This window comes from Dysidea avara, chromosome 8 (genome assembly GCF_963678975.1).
Source record: "Dysidea avara chromosome 8, odDysAvar1.4, whole genome shotgun sequence".
Taxonomy (NCBI): Eukaryota; Metazoa; Porifera; class Demospongiae; order Dictyoceratida; family Dysideidae; genus Dysidea; species Dysidea avara.
The window spans coordinates 31,033,143-31,041,435 of NC_089279.1; the positions used below are offsets into that span (position 1 = coordinate 31,033,143).

Here is an 8,293-nt window from a genome sequence, read left to right on the forward strand (position 1 = left end):
ATTGTGACCAGATTTTACAGAACCGATCCAAATCGCACATCAGGCAAAATCAAACTAACACCACCAGTGGATAGCTACACCATCGTACTACAAGTTTTGACCCTCAGCACTACTCAAACTACACGAGGCTGGTTTTTACACACGTCTTTTCTGGGTGGTGTGGAGTGCTCAAATGGCGGTTTCAGGCCTTGTGAAGGACCTGGCTTGGCAAGAGTCAGTGGTTTACTGGTGGACAGCCTTATAATGTTGGCCAGACGTGTTCTCTGTTGATTTTGCTACATATCAGCCACTAGGGAGCCAGCACAGCCCTGTAATCTCGTGTCTGGACTCCAATCGTGGTCTGCCTCCATTTTGAGGTCTAACTTTTGCCCTCCCCACCACCCCCAGCCTCCACCCCTTTGTGAGCACTCGTGATACTACTTCGCTCGTCCAACTGCTCAGATTTTCTATCTTATTTGGCGGGAAACTGTACAAGCAGCTACAAGTACAGGAAGTGGCTTGAAAGGTAACAGATTGATGCATCTTTTGTGTAAATTTCATACGCGTGCTTGCTATCCTTGGAGAGTTATGCTGGCTTCAATTCTTTAAAACCGTTTATCTCGGAACTTCCAATGTGCGATTTGGATCGTTTTTCCAAAATCCAGTCACAATTACAAAATAGCTGACACACAGGTTTTAACAAATAGTTCACATAAAAATCTCGGAATTATAATATCATCAGACCTATCTTGGGATCAACACTACAAAAACATAAGACCTACAGAATGCTAGGACTGTTCCATCGCAGCTTTAGCAAGCATCAAACAATGACAGCCAAGAGAACTTTGTATATTTCCTTAGTGAGATCGCAAGTTATATACAGTTCAGTGATTTGGAAACCTAACCATATCAAGCAGAGGGGGGTCTGAAGCCCCCTTTCATATTTAGGCTTTACTTGATCAATATGCTGAGAATTATAATGAAATTTTGTCTTAGCATAATTATATGATCACTAATAATACAAATACTCATAAAACCACCTTATAAACATCTTTCCAAGGTATTATCAGTGGATTTATGCTAAAGTTTATGCAACAAGGACCTGGATCAGCATTGGAGGTGTACAAGATCGAGATACTCTAATAGAGCAGTCAGCTATCTACTCTAATAGAACATTCACTGGAAACATGTAGTTGGTTCTGTTATGAAATTTTTCCAAATCTGCCTACACCTATACATACAATGAAGTGTATTGGTCTGTTTAAAGGGCTTCATTCATCCACTTGTGTAGTTAATATGTTTGACAATACTTAATTCAGGTACACAATTTCCATTGAAAATGCTCTCAGATTCAATCTTGTATTGTTCAAATTTCAAAATTTTCCACTTTCAACATTATTATTCTAACATGCACCTATTCAGTGTTGTGCAGTTGTGAGAGGGGTGCATCATGTACTTGGTTGTCTGTACCTACCCAAACCTTTCCATTAGCAAAATGCGTCAGAGAGCCATACCTATAATCTAAAGGTAGTATATATAATCTACAGGCAGAAAATATTATGAATTTTATGTGGGAATGTCTCCAAATTGTAGTATTTTAGCATATATTTTTCAAAATTTCCTGGGGGAGGGGGGCATGCCCCCAGGCCCCTCTAGTTCCAGCATGCTTTTGCTGAGCCGCCCCCTTACAAAACCTAGATCCGACCCTGTCAAGGACATCACACTTATTGAGCAGGTCCAGAGAAGAGATATATTGCTATATCTAGCTAATAGACACCCATGCATATTGCATGTATATAGCTATAGTTAGCTAACTAACTAGATCTATATAGCTACTATATAAGCTAACACAGGAGATACTAGCACTGTATACGGAATGGACGCTGTCCGCGAATCATTTCACTTGGCTGACTGTATACGGGTGTAAACCCGTGCGGTGCCCGCCTAATGGCTTCCTCCACTACGCGGATACAACGCCTATATCCGCAAAGCAACTTATTCTACAACGCGGACAAGACGGAAGTAACGGGTAGATAATTATAGTAGCTACAGGCTCCCACAATGATGTATCTATAGGGCTAAAACCACAGATTCAGAATTATAGCCCATGCGCGTTATAGCTTGAGGCCTGCACTCACTACTGTCCACTTTACCAGTCAGGTACTGGAAGGTGAACATTGGAGGCAAAACCTGTACGAGGTGCTTATCACGAGCCTGGACACATTGAGGCCAATGATCGACTGATAAGAAAAATCGGGAGTATCGATGCCGGAGTTTAGGTATTAATGGTGAAACTGGCGCCTGGGCACTTGAAAGCAGGCGACCACTTTGTCTCGGTGCTGGAAACACTTTGCACATGATGCATCAGCTAGCATGAGACCCCTCCTCGCCACAGATTATACCCCAGCACTCGTGTTTAGTGGCAAGTACCGCGGGTGCGGTTACCATTAGCTGCAAGAATCCAGACCTGCAGTTCTGTGGCATATTATGGCACAATATACCTACATCAACTTTTTAAGCTAGCCTCACCCCCGGAATCCCGATACACCTACTGGGGATTTGACCATCTACATCCTGGGGCTTTTGATGGTGGCGGTCAAAAATCATTTTGATAAATTAATTCCCCTCAGAAACCCCCTTTTGAGGTGGGAATATAGTGGGGTTTTAGCTTCAGTACTGGGAAATTTGACACTATACCTTGTCAAATCTGCTATATTCCCCACCCTACCTGGAGTGGGACATGAATAGTGCATTGAAGTTTGGTATAACTCACCATAAAAGCTGTCATATTAACAAATACTTGAATTGGAGCTATGACATCATGGGAAGTGTGGCTTCATGGACCAAGTAACTAAACTAACTTCGTAACAGTATACTACATCCCCCTTCTTCAATAAGACACTCAGAACATTGTTTGTCATGCATTAATCAATTATAAATTATTATACTTCTTTCATTCGTGTTTCCCATTTATGGTATGTACTGTCCAACTTGACAGCAGCTCATGGTTATAGGCTAGCTTCAATCACATGGCAAAGTTGTTAGCCCAGTTGCATACCTTTACCACGTCCAGTATGTGCATAGACAGGTGACATATATAATTATTACGATGATAATTTCACTGTGACAGTTCATTTAACCTGCAAACAGAAACAAACAACTCAATATGTAGTATTTTCAATAGCCGTATGTGTCCAACTCAGCAAAATCCTTGTATGTGTCCAACTCAGCAAAATCCTTGGCATATCTATCACAAAGCACCACTGCTGGACCTGTATAAGTGTTGTATATGTACAATTCATTAATTATCGAACCTGACAAACACATAATGGACAAATCACATGCTGGAAGGAATGATGTGGCGGACACGGCTTTACAATGCAATCATTGTTATACAATTGCTTTACTTTCAGCAGGTAGTACATATGAATAATAGTTAGCATATTATATAGTTACTGTGGGCTTGTCCCACCACCCTTGCATACCATCCCACAATTCAGCTCCATTTCACAGTTTTAACTATGCCACTAATACAAGCTTGGAGTTCCACATGCCAGACAAGTGGGCAGTTTAAATCTTGCGCTACACAGTCACAACATTAAAGAATACTTATAAGCATTTGATCTGATTAATGCACAGTAAAGAGGAAATTGTTCACTATCAATATCAGTGGATATATAATTAACATCTTGCAGAGGAGGCTGGTCATGCTACATCAAACATCTTATGGTCTCCAAAAATTGTTCAAACCATTCAACTGTGATGCTAAAAATTATTGAATTTAATTATTTTAAAAGGACTCTGGGAACTTCCCAGAACCCTACTCAACACTTGTTTGGCTTTTGTAACTAATAAACAAATGCTACGAACATTATGCATACCCACTTAAAAGTGTCAAAGGACTCCATATGGACGATGATATTTTCAGTGCCCCGTTTGGTTCTGCAGGCAATGTCGTAGAGCTATGACACACGGCGAACCATGAGCTCCTCTGGTTTAGGGTAGTAAAGATCAATCACCCTATCTCATACACACTTATGTTAATCCAGTTTGGTAAATCAACTAAGTACTCACACACACACACACACACACACAGACGCACATCCACACACCAGGAATATGGCAGGAAACACCAACAAAATAGTTATGAGAAATTTTGATAGCTGAGATTTCTGAAAACTTTCATGTTTTCAAAGCTGCAAACAGTGAGCTGCGTACCCACTGCGTACCCACATGCCAACAAAAGATGGGACATCTTGATGGCTGAAAATCATGAGTACCGTTTTGCAACTACGAACATTGTAATAACATTGATAATGATAAACAGCTACGTACCCACTGATTTTTCCTGACTAAAGATGGGACATCTTGACAGGACTTGCCAACAAAAGATGGGACATCTTGATGGCTGAAAATCATGAGTACAGAGCTAAAGCTTGTACGGCTTTGAAACTGCGAACACCGTAATAACATTGATATTGATAAACAGCTACGTGCTCACTGATTTTTCCTGCCTAAAGATGGGACATCTTGACAGGACTTGCCAACAAAAGATGGGACATCTTGATGGCTGAAAATCATGAGTACAGAGCTAAAGCTTGTACGGCTTTGAAACTGCGAACACCGTAATAACACTGATATTGATAAACAGCTATGTACCCACTGATTTTTCCTGACTAAAGATGGGACATCTTGACAGGACTTGCCAACAAAAGATAGGACATCTTGATGGCTGAAAATCATGAGTACAGAGCTATATATAGCTTGTACCGTTTTGCAACTGCGAACATTGTAATAACATTGATATTGATAAACAGCTACGTACCCACTGATTTTTCCTGCCTAAAGATGGACATCTTGACAAGACTTGCCAACAAAAGATGGGACATCTTGATGGCTGAAAATCATGAGTACACAGCCAAAGCTTGTACGGATTTGAAACTGTAAACACCGTAATGACACTGATATTGATAAACAGCTACGTGCTCACTGATTTTTCCTGCCTAAAGATGGGACATCTTGACAGGACTTGCCAACAAAAGATGGGACATCTTGATGGCTGAAAATCATGAGTACAGAGCTATAGCTTGTACCGTTTTGCAACTGCGAACATTGTAATAACATTGATACTGATAAACAGCTACGTACCCACTGATTTTTCCTGCCTAAAGATGGGACATCTTGACAGGACTTGCCAACAAAAATATGGGACATCCTGATGGCTGAAAATCATGAGTACAGAGCTAAAGCTTGTACGGCTTTGAAACTGCGAACACTGTAATAACACTGATATTGATAAACAGCTACGTACCCACTTATTTTTCCTGTCTAAAGATGGGACATCTTGACAGGACTTGCCAACAAAAGATGGGACATCTTGATGGCTGAAAATCATGAGTACAGAGCTAAAGCTTGCAGTTTATAAAACTGTGAGCATTGTAATAACATAAAATGAGATATCTTGAAAGCTAAAAACCATGAGTACAAAGTTAATTTGTATATTGACAGCGATTATCAAACATAGAACGTCTTTGAAGTGGCCTATTTTCTTCATTGCTTTACAGATACATATATGCAATTACGATGTGGGTTAGGTTTACACCTCTTGAGTTCACCAAAGACTTAAATACAGGTCGGCTCACCATTTTTTTGTTCTAGTGAGGGTACGGACAGTATACTATCTAACAGGATATCTCGTCGGATGTGTCAGTCACTCTGAGGATAGCTACATGTTAGCCGCTAGCTCAGTACGTCGGTAACGAAGAGACGGTTGTTTCTTCCGTTTATCGTCCAATACTTGAACACAATACAGGAGCAGAATGATAGGTACCACACGAGGTCTAAAGATTGTTCTGGAATTATTTTAACAGATGCGCACCTTTTAACTGGTGGAGGCGTGCGCACAACAAACCATCTTTGATCATCAAAATCACGTGCGGTTTCTTTTTGACGGAAGTGATTGGATACTGACGCTAAGCAGTCTAACGCAGCCGGATTGTTGAAGAAAACTAGGGTTAAACATGGCGCAACATTGGCGCTACTCAATACCAATGATTGCGACGATACTTTCATGGAATTTGAGGGGTTTTCGGGTGCTTGGCAGCTGAGACGTAGTGGCGCTTGACTGAGCAGATCTAGATGTGAAGGATACCATCGTGTCAAACACCTCAGATTGTTTTCGCCAATCGATACGGTGAAATACGTATTGTTTTTAATAACTGTTTTATGTATTATAACAGACATTCCGGGTAGAGAGAACTACTGTCCTAGTCTGCTTTCTTCTGTTAGAACACTAAGCTGTGTGATGGTATGTACTCTTTGGTAAGTATAGTTGTGTTTTGGTTGGTAAGCCATGGCTGTTTTGTAGTGTAGTTTATTGGACCGTGCCCTTAGTGGATGATTTCAACCCAATATCTGCTATGTTGCTGGGATGCAATCGTACCATGGGCTGTTTGGCTGTCGTAAGGATTTTAGTTACCTACTATTCAAATTCATGGTAAGACTTGTTTTAGTGTAGCTTGATATAATTTAATGTGTTTCTCTGTGTACCAGTTGTCTAGCCAGCTTTCCAACAGTAGTTCAGTGCTATCAAATGATTTTACAGCATTAGCATCTCAATGGAATTTCCTTGCCACTACTTGCAATAAGCTATCAAGTACTCAATAACTGAAACACCAGAGACTGTTAACAGAATCCTATGGCATTAAGCCAGTCTTTGGAAGCCAGTCTTTGGAAGCCAGATTGTTGCAAGCTGATCGTAGCAGTATGATGACCCCTCTGGCACGTGATGGCAGACATCAACCACAAAACAAACTCTTTACCTTACCCAGAAACTTATAATGGATATTCCACTTTCTGCTAACGTCAAAGTCAACTTGTAAACAGTAGTAGCTGATGGACACGTGACTATGGTACGTGCTGATAGTGTAACTATTTTCTTTCCATTATGTATAGGCTTTTTCCAGGTGTTGTCGTGTTTGCAACAAAGAACTATTCACACAAGTAGTGTTCACATCTGGTACTTTGGCATGTGCTAGGTTAGTGTATAGTAATGTGCAGTTTGTGATACACTGTAATGTATGTTTTTCTTCAGGTTGAACTTGCTTTGCTTCGAACAGTTATTCAAGGTACATGTGTAGTGTGTAGCTGCATCATCTTACTTTTGTTATTGACAGAACTGGAACGTTGAAATACATGGAGCTAAGAATGTTGTGTAAAAGAATGAACAAGACATTTTTATTGTGGAATTTTATGCATTTTAAATTATGCTCTCACGTGACAAAAACTGAATTCATTATCGGACACAGCGGCCCGCGCGTAGGATCCTGCGTGACCCTTTAGGCTCATTGGCGGACACCGGATAGGTGCTTACGGAGAACTAGGCGGTTTATTGATGGCACCGTACGGATTTCTTCGCGGGTGAGACGCGTACATCCGCGTACAAGTGGTCCCAAACGGGGTACTAACAGTAGTCCGCGTACGCCTACGCGGATAACCGCATCTCAACCGTCTGCTCCCACTACGCGGTGTCTAATCCCCTTGGTACGTTGTCCGCAATCAAGGTGCGTTATTCCTGTGTAATACAATAATTATACTAGCTAGCTATACTAATAATCAGAACTATAGTCATTTAACATAAAGTTTGTTGCTCTTCTCTGGACCTGCTCAATAAGTGTGATGTCCTTGACAGGGGCGGATCTAGGATTTGTAAGGGGGGGCTCAGCAAAAGCATGCTGGAACTAGAGGGGGCTGGGGGCATGGCCCCCCTCCCCCAGGAAATTTTGAAAAACTAGATGCCAAAATACTGCAATTTGGAGACATTCCCACATAAAATTCATAATATTTTTTGCCTCTAGATTATATATACTACCTTTAGATTATAGGTATGGCTCTCTGACGCATTTTGCTAATGGAAAAGTTTGGGTAGGTACAGACAACCAAGTACATGATGCACCCCTCTCACAACTGCACAACACTGAATAGGTGCATGTTAGAATAATAATGTTGAAAGTGGAAAATTTTGAAATTTTAACAATACAAGATTGAATCTGAGAGCATTTTCAATGGAAATTGTGTACCTGAATTAAGTATTGTCAAACATATTAACTACACAAGTGGATGAATGAAGCCCTTTAAACAGACCAATACACTTCATTGTATGTATAGGTGTAGGCAGATTTGGAAAAATTTCATAACAGAACCTACCACATGTTTCCAGTGAATGTTCTATTAGAGTAGTTAGCTGACTGCTCTATTAGAGTATCTCGATCTTGTACACCTCCAATGCTGATCCAGGTCCTTGTTGCATAAACTT

The 8,293-nt window shown here is 40.7% G+C and overlaps 2 long non-coding RNA genes across 6 annotated transcripts; one reads left to right on the plus strand and one right to left on the minus strand.

The window, feature by feature from the left end:
- Window positions 1-2,340: 2,340 nt before the first annotated feature.
- Window positions 2,341-6,054, minus strand: LOC136263284 (uncharacterized). The gene is made up of 3 exons (XR_010704533.1): window positions 5,622-6,054; window positions 3,861-5,254; window positions 2,341-3,251 (listed from the first exon to the last, which is right to left on the minus strand). It is a non-coding gene; the product is annotated as an uncharacterized lncRNA (long non-coding RNA).
- Window positions 5,268-7,269, plus strand: LOC136263282 (uncharacterized). 5 transcript variants are annotated; one of them, XR_010704531.1, is made up of 5 exons: window positions 5,268-6,172; window positions 6,219-6,300; window positions 6,352-6,475; window positions 6,532-6,890; window positions 6,934-7,269. It is a non-coding gene; the product is annotated as an uncharacterized lncRNA (long non-coding RNA). The 5 variants fall into 5 exon arrangements; XR_010704529.1 differs by having other exon boundaries at window positions 5,272-6,172; window positions 6,347-6,475; XR_010704530.1 differs by having other exon boundaries at window positions 5,272-6,300.
- The last annotated feature ends 1,024 nt before the right edge of the window (window positions 7,270-8,293 follow it).